Source organism: Tenrec ecaudatus, chromosome 11 (genome assembly GCF_050624435.1).
Source record: "Tenrec ecaudatus isolate mTenEca1 chromosome 11, mTenEca1.hap1, whole genome shotgun sequence".
NCBI classification, from domain to species: domain Eukaryota; kingdom Metazoa; phylum Chordata; class Mammalia; order Afrosoricida; family Tenrecidae; genus Tenrec; species Tenrec ecaudatus.
This window is the reverse complement of record NC_134540.1, coordinates 113,592,425-113,603,724: the sequence shown is the minus strand read 5'-3', so window position 1 is coordinate 113,603,724 and position 11,300 is coordinate 113,592,425. Positions and strand designations below refer to the sequence as shown.

The 11,300-nt window shown below is 41.8% G+C and overlaps 1 pseudogene; it reads left to right on the top strand.

The window, feature by feature from the left end:
* The first annotated feature begins 326 nt into the window (after window positions 1-326).
* LOC142461046 (anaphase-promoting complex subunit 15 pseudogene) lies at window positions 327-6,205 on the top strand (annotated as a pseudogene).
* The last annotated feature ends 5,095 nt before the right edge of the window (window positions 6,206-11,300 follow it).

Genomic DNA, 11,300 nt, shown 5'->3' with positions numbered 1-11,300 from the left:
TGACACACATTCCCTTTGAATTTAGTCATGAAAAATTCTAGCAATGATTTAATAATACCAAAAAATACCAAAAAACATAAGAAGTATTAACAATTATTTACTAATAATTAGACTTAAAGGTTGTTATGTTGACTGTTATTTTCACAGCAGCATATTTCATGTCCTATGTCATTAAAGACTGATTTAGTAAAACATAAGTTAAAGGTTTTCATAGCTATTTGAGTGGATTTTGAGCTTGCACTTAATCATAACCCTAATCCAAAAACAATCAATTCTTATGATGTAGCCCTACTTAATACGTGCCTCTTGAAAAGATCCTTGAAGATATGGGTGTTATAGTACAGTGTGGTGAAGAAATCAGGTAGTGCTTACCTATCAGAAAGAACAGTTCGTAGCGTCTTAAATGGCTATCTTAAAGCAAGCAGCCACCTAAGGAAGGTGACAGCTAAGTCCACGTGGGAGAAACCACCAGTCTGTGTAATCCAAGTATTGTAACTCATAAAATCCAAAAGTAAGAGAGGGAATAGTGTGAGAGCTTATGTTCTAAGCACTCAGTTAGCAGAAGGTATGGATGGCAGTAAAGCCCATTAGTAGGGTCTGGTGAATCCCCTTAGTCCACTGAACAAGAATGTGAGCACTCTTGCTAGCAGGCAGCGCATTGCAAAGTGGACCGATGCAAATGTAGTTAGGCTAAGATGTAACACTTCATCCTGCCTTCTCCGATTTGTTCAATTTTAAATATGCATTACATTTTATTATTCGCTACTTTCTTTTCAATTGACATTTTACTGTGTTTGAAATTGTTGTGTTGCTGTTGTTGTTTTAATCTTTCTCTTTATGTGAAGTCCAAGATATGTAAATCTATAGAGTTGGTACCTGGATGAAAATTTTCTAGGGGTTATGGCATGGGTTGCTATTAAAAATGAGTACGGGAAAGAAGAACATGATCTAAAATTTATTGTGCAGATGATGGCATAACTATAATGTGTTTAAATAGTTGAATTGTATGATGTGTGAATTATATGTCAATAAAACTGTTAACTTTTTTAAGTTAAAGGTTTTCACTTCTTTGATCACTGTTTTCTAAATCATCTCTGATTCGAGTCTTTGGTTTGGGGAAAAAAAATTCCCTTCTTTTGGTAAGTTTTCAACAGATAGGCCAATAATATCAGAAGAGAAAATAGGTGACCTCCAGGTAAATATCCTTTGGCTTTGATAAGGGTTATATTAAGCAAAGTAGTGTTCAGACATTTTTCCAAGCTCCATTTCACCCTGAGTTCATTATATTTTAAAAAATCAGGAATTATCAGCAACTGCATTTAACATTTACAAGGAATTGTACAATTTAGCCACTACTCATTTATCAATTTGTGGCCACTCCAAAGAAAGTTTCATAAATAGAACGTGGAAATGATTACACAATACCTTGATATCACATGAAGATAATTCAAAATCAGTTGCAAAACTTCTTTGCCAGGGTGGTACCATAAATTCGAGCTGCATTCAGAAGAAGATGTGGAAGGATAGTATCACTAACATCAGATGGCTGCTGGCTGAAAGCAGAGAACAGTAGACCAACTGTATATTTGTGTTTTATTGAATTCATGCAAAATCATTTGACTCTGTGTGCCATAACAAATAAAAGGTAACAATGCAAATTATGGGAATTCCAGAATGCCTAACTATGCTCATGGTAATTAATACATACATGGACCAAGAGGCAGTCATGAGAAAAGAACAGGAGGACACTGAGTGCTTTAAAATCAGTGAATGTGTAACAGCATGTATCCCTTCATTGTACTTTCATACTCATTCAACCTATATTCTGAGCAAGTAATTTGAAAAGCTGGACAGCATGAAGAAGAATTCAGCCTCTGGATTGGAGGAAGTTTTATTAACAATCCATATTATGCAGATGACACAACCTTACTAGCTGAAAGAGGAGATCTTGAAGCATATATTGATAAAGATTAAAGAATGCAACCTTAAGTAAAGATTATATCTCAACATAAACATGGTAAAAATCCTCATAACCCAACCAAGAAATATCGAGATAAACAGAGAAATGATTGGAGTTGTCAAGGATTCATTTTACTTAGATCCACAATCAATCCTCATGAAAATAGTAGACACTGGTACAGATAGGAACTGGAAACACAGGGAAGCCAGGGTGGATGATCCCTTCAGGACCAGTGGCAACAGTGGAGATACTGGGGAACCGATTACAAGGATCTATATGTGAACTCCTCCCTGGGGGACGGACAACAGAAAAAATGGGTGAAGGGAGATATCACGCAGTGTAAGATAGAACAAATAAAAATGTATAAATTAGCAAGGGTTTATGAGGGAGGAGGGAGTGGGGATGGAAGGGAAAAATGAAGAGCTGATTCCAGGGGCTTAAGTGGGGAGCAAATGTTTTGAGAATGATTGAGGGCAATGAATGTACAAATGTGCTTTACACAATTGATGTATGAGTATGTATGGATTGTGATAAGAGTTGTATGAGCCCCTAATAAAGTGATTTTAAAAAAAAAAGAAAGTAGCAGTCACAAAATCAAACAACATAGTACATTTGGAAAATCTTCAGCAAAATAGCTACTATAAGTTTTTTAAAAAACCAAGATGCCACTTTAAGGACTAAGATATGCCTGATCAAGTCCATTGTATTTTCTTTTTTTTAATCATTTTGTTGGGGGCTCATACAATTCTTATCACAATCCATACATGCATCCAATGTGTCAAGCACATTTGTACATTTGTTGCCATCATCCTCAAAACATTTGCTTTCTACTTGAGCCCTTAATATTGACTCTTCATTTCCCCCTCCCTTCCCACTTCCCCCTCCCTTATGAGCCCTTCATAATTCATAAATTATTATTATTTTGTCATATGTTACACTGTCTGATGTCTCCTCTTGACCACTTCTCTGTTGTTCATCCCCCAGGAAGGAGGTTATACATAGATTCTTGTAATCAGTTCCCCCTTTACACCCCACATTCTCTCCACCCTCCAGGTATCTACACTCTCAACACTGATCCTGAAGGGGTCATCTGTCCTGGATTCCCTGTGTTTCCAGTTGGCATCTGTACCAATGTACTTCTTCTGGCCTAGCCAGATTTGTAAGGTAGCACTGGGATCATGATAGTGGGGCGAGGAAGCATTTAAGAACTAGAGGAAAGTTATATGCTTCATCATTGCTACCCTGAACCCTGACTGGCTCATCTCCTCCCCACAACCCGTCAGTAAGCGAGTGTCCAGTTACTACCGATGGGCTTTGAGTCTCCACTCTGCACTCACCCTCATTCACATTGATATGATTTTTTTGTTCTTTGATGCCTGATACCTGATCCCTTGGACACCTCATGGTCACACAGTCTGGTGCGTTTCCTCCAAGTGGGTTTGTTGCTTCTGAGTGAGATGGCCACTTGTTTATCTTCAAGCTTTTAAGACCCTACACACTATATCATTTGATAGCCGGGCACCATCAGCTTTCTTCACCACATTTGCTTATGCACTCATTTGTCTACAGTGATCGTGTCCAGAAGGTGTGCGTCATGGAATGCCAATTTAATAGAACAACGTGTTCTTGTACTGAGTAAGTACTTGAGTGGAGATCCAATGTCCATCTGCTGCCTTAATACTAAACCTATAAATATATGTATGTAGATCTGTTCCCCACCATCCTATATAAATATATTTACATAGGTACATGCTTGTATTTAGACCTCTATAAATACCCTTTGTCTCCTAGTTCTTTCTTGTTTCCTTTTACTTTCCTCTTGTCCCACTATCATGCTCAGCCTTCACTTGGGTTTCAGCAATTTCTCTCAGTTATATTGCCTTTACTGAATCCCTACCAGGCCTCTCACACCTTCCTTGCCACTAATTTTGGATCACTTGTTGCTCCCCTGTCCCTGGGTTGGTCAACATCACTTCCTTACCCCCCATCTCCACCTCTCCCATGACCCCCGGAACCATTGGTCCCGTTGTTCTCTCCTCCAGACTGTTCATCCACCCTATCTGATCTAAGTAGATCTGTAGAGATAATAATATGCACCAAAAAACAAGGCATAGCAAGACAGGTGACGAATGAGAACACAGCGATGACAACAAAAAAGAGAACTAATAACCCATAAAAGAATAAATTAATTAAAAGAAGAAAAAGAAAAAAATTAAAAAGCAAGAAAAACCTGTAAATAGATCAAGGTCTGATTTTTGAACTCTAAGCATGTTCTCCAGTCAGGTCCAATGGGGTGCCATGCTGTGGCCACAGTCTATCCTTTGTACTCCCTCAGGAGAGCCCTGCTCTGTATCCCCTGTTACTCTGCCGCACACCTTTAGTGTTTTGCCTTGGTGCTGAATGGTCAGGGTGGACCAGTCCCGACACTGAGTCTCCAGTGTTGTCCCCCATAGTGCCCTTGGCCACTAGGGATGGCGTGTCTCATGTTGGGCCAGCAAGGGATGGTATGTCTCATAGTGGGATGAGCCATACAGCCCACTCTGGAGGCACCAAATTTTACCACAAAAACTGCATTAAAAATGTGCTGGAAAAACTCGGCTTATACACGAGTATATATGGTATATAAAAACATTGACAGCATTTCACATACATGTTCTGAGAAGTGTTCAACAAAGAAATAAATCAAGGCTCTCTGATTTACAGGTGTAGAAACTGAGGCTCAGAAATGTAGATCAACATTAAGTAGCGAAGTCAGATCCAGAACCCATGCATTTTTCACACGATAAATTCAGCTCCATTAAAACAGTATAGGAGTCTTTGAATGATGCCAAAAGGTAATGTGCTCAGCTACTACTCTAGAGGTTGGCAGCTTGAGTCCCCCCGTACACATCTCATAAGAAAAGTCCGGCTAACTTCTTCCAAAAAATATCCGTTAAAAATCCATGGAGCAAGCACAATTGTACTCTGTCATACCTGAGGCCAGAGAACATGAGAATTAATTTGACAACAGCTAGTTTTTTTGGTTTACTGAACTATATTTGAGTTGATCAATGGTGACCATCTTCAGGAAGAAAACTGGGATGCTAAGAATTTTACAAGGTTTTTCATAAGGACATTTCATCTGGTGGAAAGATCTATTTGACAAGGCCTAGAATGATATGCATGGAGAACCTCATGCCATAACAGTTATACATTTGGCTGCAATCTAGAGCTCAGCAGTTCAAAACCACCAGCCACTTCATGGAAGAAAGATGGGGCTCTCTACTCCCGTAAAGAGTTACAATCTCTTAAACACAGAAGGGCAATTCTACCTGTCTTATACAGTCTCGATGAGGTGGCATCAACTCAATAGGAGTATTTCTGAGAATGGTAAGTACTGAAGTCTGTGATGATTAAAATACAAGTAACTGTCTATTATGTGCAATGTGTTAGTATAATATTATTTACTTTTCTAGTCATACCAAACACTGTGAATTTTTAAAAAATCAGAAAATTGGTAACTGCTTTGTAAGTATCAAGGATCCAATTTGATCACTTATCACCTTTTGGCTAAGATCAAGTGAAGGATCCAATTTGAGAGGTGTGGTATTTTAAAATTTTTTATAATCCCCTAAGCTTTTAAAATTTACTTACTCAAAAAATTAGAGTAAAATAATTTGTCAGCATTAAAAAACCTCACTTGTTTATTTGTGTTAGCTAGTATTATCTTCTTGAACATGGAAAAAGTTAAAAGTTATTTAAATAATTGGACTATTCAAGATAGTGTCAAACTGTCTGGTCAAGATAGAAGGGCCCCCGGATTGCTGCCGCTACAGGCACGATGAAGTAGCTGAGGCGGCTGGAGGTTGGTGACGTGACTTGATCAAGGTTAAATAGCCATCTGGGAACCCTGTCTACTTTGCTTCCCTCACTCTTCCCCCATGTGACGGTGATGCTCTGGTTATGTCTGGAAGGGCCCCGTGTGGAGGAAACCCAACTGTAACCGCAGGAGCACCAGCATCAGGCCTGGCTCCAGAGCATTGCAGAAAAGGACAACAACCTGTACCTACTGGCAAGGCAGCCTCAGAGCACTATGATGATGAGGAGGCAGATGATGATGAAGATAGTGAGGCAGACTCAGAGGATGATGAGGATATGCAGGACATGGATGAGATGAATGATTACAATGAGTCCCCTGACGATGGCGAGGTCAATGAGGTGGACATGGAAGGCAACGAGCAGGATCAAGACCAGTGGATGATCTAGGCACACAGAGCAGGAGTGCCCTGGTGACATCCTGGCCTTCCCAACCTACCCTGCACCCCCGCGGAACTAGCTGGGGGGTCCCAGTACCTGAAAGCTGAACCTTGGACTCTTCCACAGCTGCTGCCAATGCCTGGTCTCCTTGGCCTCTCCCAGGCCATCGGCCTGACCTTGAATCCCGGCCTGACCTTGAATCCGCCAGGGCCTAAGCCCACCCTATCTTCCTGGCCAGTATGTCTCTCCTTGGCTTCCAGGTCTAGTCTTGTTCTAATTCTCTTTAATAAAGACACAGTACTGATTAAAAATAACTAAATATATTATATATAACTAAATATATAATATATGAATAATTAAAATAATAAAGACACAGTGCTGATTAAAACAACTGTTTGATTATTTAATGTTCCATTATAATAATAGCAATGTATCAAACTCCAGGTAGCACAAAACAAAAGTGTGAATATACTTGAAATCTGCTTCAATTAAGAAGTTGTGGTTAGGTGCTATCAAGTCAGTTTTGTCCCACAGTGACATTTTGCACAACAAAACTAAGCTCTGCTGAGCCCTGTACAATTGTTCCTGTGTTTGAGCCTATTTTTTGCAACCAGTGACTCAATCAATTTCATTGAGGGCCTTCCTCATTTTTACTGCTCCTCTGCTTTATCAAGCATCATGACCTTCTCCAGAGACTGTTCATTCTGCCATACCTTATCTAAGATGGATTTGCTTGTTCTTTTGGCAGTTCGTGGTAATTGTACAATCAATAAAACACAAGTAAACATTTTCCTGGTGTGTAGTCTGGGTAAACTAGAGAAAAAAATCATAGAGCCACTCACATATACCCAGAAAAGGCAAGAAACTAACCATGGCCACACATCTGTACTCCATTGTTAATCACGGTACAGTTCACAATTGCAAGGAGTTGGAAACAACCCAAACTTCCATCACCAGATGAATGGATCTAAAAACTGTGGTACATCATACAATGGAGTACTACACATCCCTAAAATTCAGTGATGGATGCATGAAGCACATTGCCACATGGGAAGAACTGGAAGAAATCATGCTAAGTGAAGTAAGTCAAGCACAAAAGGATAAATACAACATGAGTCCACTGAGGTAAACTTAAAAAACAATGGGGTATAGGGGGAAAAGCTACTATATACATACATACATCCCTGGAGTGAGGTCCAGCAACTATGGCAAGGACCAAACCCAATCCAGGGATACATAGGGCAGCCAACTGAAAAGAGGGGGAAAAGAAAGAGGGGAAAAAGGACATGGGTTGGGGTGGCGGGGAGCAGGGCATTAATCCATCTGTATGGGACAGGGTTCTCTAGAGAGACAAACCATATTGCTAGTAATTATATATAAATATATTTATAAAGATAGATATATAATTCAAGAAATAAACCGTTAAATAATATACAGATAGATAATACAATAAATTAACAGTTAAATTATAAAGCAGTGAGACACTAGCAGTCCTTCAAGTTTTGAGAGCTGCCAGGTGCCAGTTCCCTTCTGTAGAGAGAGCTGGGCTATATATACCCAGGCAGCAAACAGCAAGGCAGGTCCCCAACTGTCATCAACTGTCAGTCCCCAGCTCCAGAGATGAACATTCCAATCATGTGGGCTTAAAGGGACCTCAACTTACAGCGACACAGTTCACAGGCTAGGCATCCCAAAGGTAATGTACCCCTTTAAACTGAGGCACAGAACAACCAAGGTGAGGCTCACCGAGCCATCTATCCCTCTGCCCTTCAGTTAATCCTACTTGTGTTTATCGGCCAGGCTGGCACAATAAACTATAGCAATCCACCCCTTGCCAGCCTGGCACCTGTACACAATTCTTTACCAATACATACTTATAAAATTTCCAGATATTAATGAAATCACAATTATACTTATCATCAATCATCTATCATACATATAAAAGAAAACACACTGAGTCAAATTATATCTGACATAACATACTTGAACAAAGGAAATATACGCAATAATCACATACAAAGAAAATACATTGACAATTACAAGCCTTGCTTTTGCAATTGATCACGTGGTCGTAATTGATAGGTAGCACTACCTTCTACTGCTACCCATTCTGTATTACCTTTGGCCTCAGCAAGCACCTCAGCTGGCTGTGGTTTTTGGCCTGGCGGGGTGACCCAGACCTTCATTCCTGAGGGGTCTAGGTCATTATAAGTCCTGTTAGGATTGGGTTGCTGCAACTTACCATTTACTTTAATAACAGGGCATCGTAACACTGAGAGTCGGCCTATGGGATCTCCTGGATTCCAGACATTCTTCTTTACCTCCATTATGTAGTACCAGTCCAATTTCTCCTTGGTATTCAGGATTAATCACACCACTTAGTAAAGTGGCACCCTTCCTGACCTGTTGATCCAAAGGCATGAGAAGTCCAAAGTGGCCAGGGGGCATTCTCAGCTGCCAGTTCAGTGAAATCCGTGCTGTGTTTCCAGGTGGGAGAGTTCCTTTCTTCAGGACCAGGACCTCCAGGCCTGAGGAACACAGGGTTGCTGGGACAGGAAGCAAAAATGCTGCAAGGGGATCACTAGGAGTAATAGTGAGTGGTGCCACTCCAGCTTGCACCCCTTGGTTCCTGGACCCATGAATTCTGGCTATTGGAGACACAGCACCATATATTGGCCGCTGGTTTAGAGTGTATACAGCTTCCTGGAGAACATTGCCCCAGCCCCGCAAGTTGTTGCCACCTAGTTGGCGCCGTAATTGTGTCTTTAGGAGGCCATTCCATCGTTCTATCAAGCCGGCAGCTTCAGGATGATGAGGAACATGATACGACCAGTGGATTCCACGGGAATGGGCCCATTGCCGCACTGTATTTGCTGTGAAGTTATTTCCTTGATCTGAAGCAATGCTATGTGGGATGCCATGCCGGTGGATGAGGCATTCTGTAAGTACACGAATAGTAGTTTTGGCAGAAGCATCACGTGCAGGGAAGGCAAATCCATATCCAGAGTAGGTGTCTATTCCAGTAAGAACAAAACGCTGTCCCCTCCATGATGGAAGTGGTCCTATGTAGTCAACCTGCCACCAAGTTGCTGGTTGATCTCCCCGAGGAATTGTCCCATATCTTGGACTTAATGTTGGTTTCTGTTGCTGGCAAATGGGGCACTCAGCAGTGGCAGTGGCCAAGTCAGCCTTGGTGAGTGGAAGTCCATGTTGCTGTGCCCATGCATAACCTCCATCCCTGCCGCCATGTCCACTTTGTTCATGTGCCCATTGGGCGATTACAGGGGTGGCAGAGGAAAGAGGAGGACCAGTGTCCACAGCACGTGTCATCTTATCCACTTGATTATTAAAGTCCTCCTCTTCAGAGGTAATCCTTTGGTGAGCGTTCACATGAGATACAATTAACTTTACTTTCTTGGCCAATTCAGAGAAGTCTATCCACATACCTCTTCCCCACACCTCCTTGTCACCAATTTTCCAATCATGGTCCTTCCAATTCCCTGACCATCCAGCCAAGCCATTAGCCACAGCCCATGAATCAGTATATAATCTCACATCTGGCCATTTTTCCTTATATGCAAACTGAACGGCCAGGTGCACTGCTCGAAGTTCTGCCCATTGGGAAGATTTCCCTTCACCACTGTCCTCTAGGGAGATCCCAAAAAGGGGCTGTAGTGCTGCTGCTGCCCACTTACGAGCGGTACCTGCATATCGTGCAGAGCCATCCGTAAACCAAGCATGACTTTTTTGGTCTTCACTTAAAGTATGGTAAGGGACTCCCCAGGAGGCCATAGGTGCAGACTGGGAGAAAGGAGGCAATGTGACAGGAGTGGAGACTGTTGGCATTTGGGCCACTTCTTCATGCAGCTTACTTGTTCCTTCAGGTTCTGCTTTGGCCCAATCTCGTATATACCACTTCCATTTAACAATGGTGTGTTGCTGCGCATGTCCAACTTTATGATTACGTGGGTCAGACAATACCCAGTTTATGATAGGTAATTCAGGCCTCATGGTGACTTGGTGGCCCATGGTGAGGCGTTCAGTCTCCACCAAGGCCCAGTAACAGGCCAACAGCTGCTTTTCAAAGGGAGAGTAGTTGTTTGCAGAGGATGGCAAGACTTTATTCCAAAATCCCAATGGTCTACACTGTGATTCACCAATAGGGCTCTGCCAAAGACTCCACACTGCATCTTTATCTACAACTGATACCTCTAGCACCATTGGGTCAGCTGGATCATATGGTCCCAGTGGGAAAGCAGCTTGCACGGCAGCCTGAACTTGTTGAAGAGCCTTTTCTTGTTCTGGGCCCCACTCAAAAATGGAGGCTTTTCGTGTCACTTGACAAATAGGTCGAAGTAGAACACCCAAGTGAGGAATATGTTGCCTCCAAAATCCGAAAAGGCCCACTAGGCGTTGTGCCTCTTTTTAAGTTGTGGGGGGAGCTAAATGTAATAGCTTATCCTTCACTTTAGTAGGAATATCTCGACGTGCCCCACACCACTGGACCCCTAGAAATTTTACTGATGTTGAGGGTACCTGAATCTTTGTTGGGTTAATTTCCCAACCCCTTGTACACAGATATTTTACCAATGAATCTAGAGTCTTTGATACATCCTCCTTAGTGGGTCCAATCTGCATAATGTCATCAATATAATGGACTAGTGTGACATTTTGTGTAATAAACAAGTGGTCAAGGTCCCTTCAAACTAAATTATGGCACAGGGCAGAAGAGTTGATATACCCCTGGGGGAGAGTTGTGGAAGTATATTGTTGCCCCTGCCAGGTGAAGGCAAACTGCTTCTGGTGGTCCTTTGAGACTGGTATGGAGAAGAAGGCATTAGCTAGATCAATAGCTGCATACCATGTACCAGGAGAAGTATTAATTTGCTCAAGCAATGTAATCACATCTGGGACAGCAGCTGCAATTGGAGTCACCACCTGGTTAAGTTTACAATAATCCACTGTCATTCTCCAGGATCCATCTGTCTTCTTTACAGGCCAAATTGGTGAATTAAATGGGGATTTAGTAGGAATCACCACCCCTGCATCTTTCAAGTCTTTGATGGTGGCACTAATCTCTGCAATCCCTCCAGGAATGCGGTAT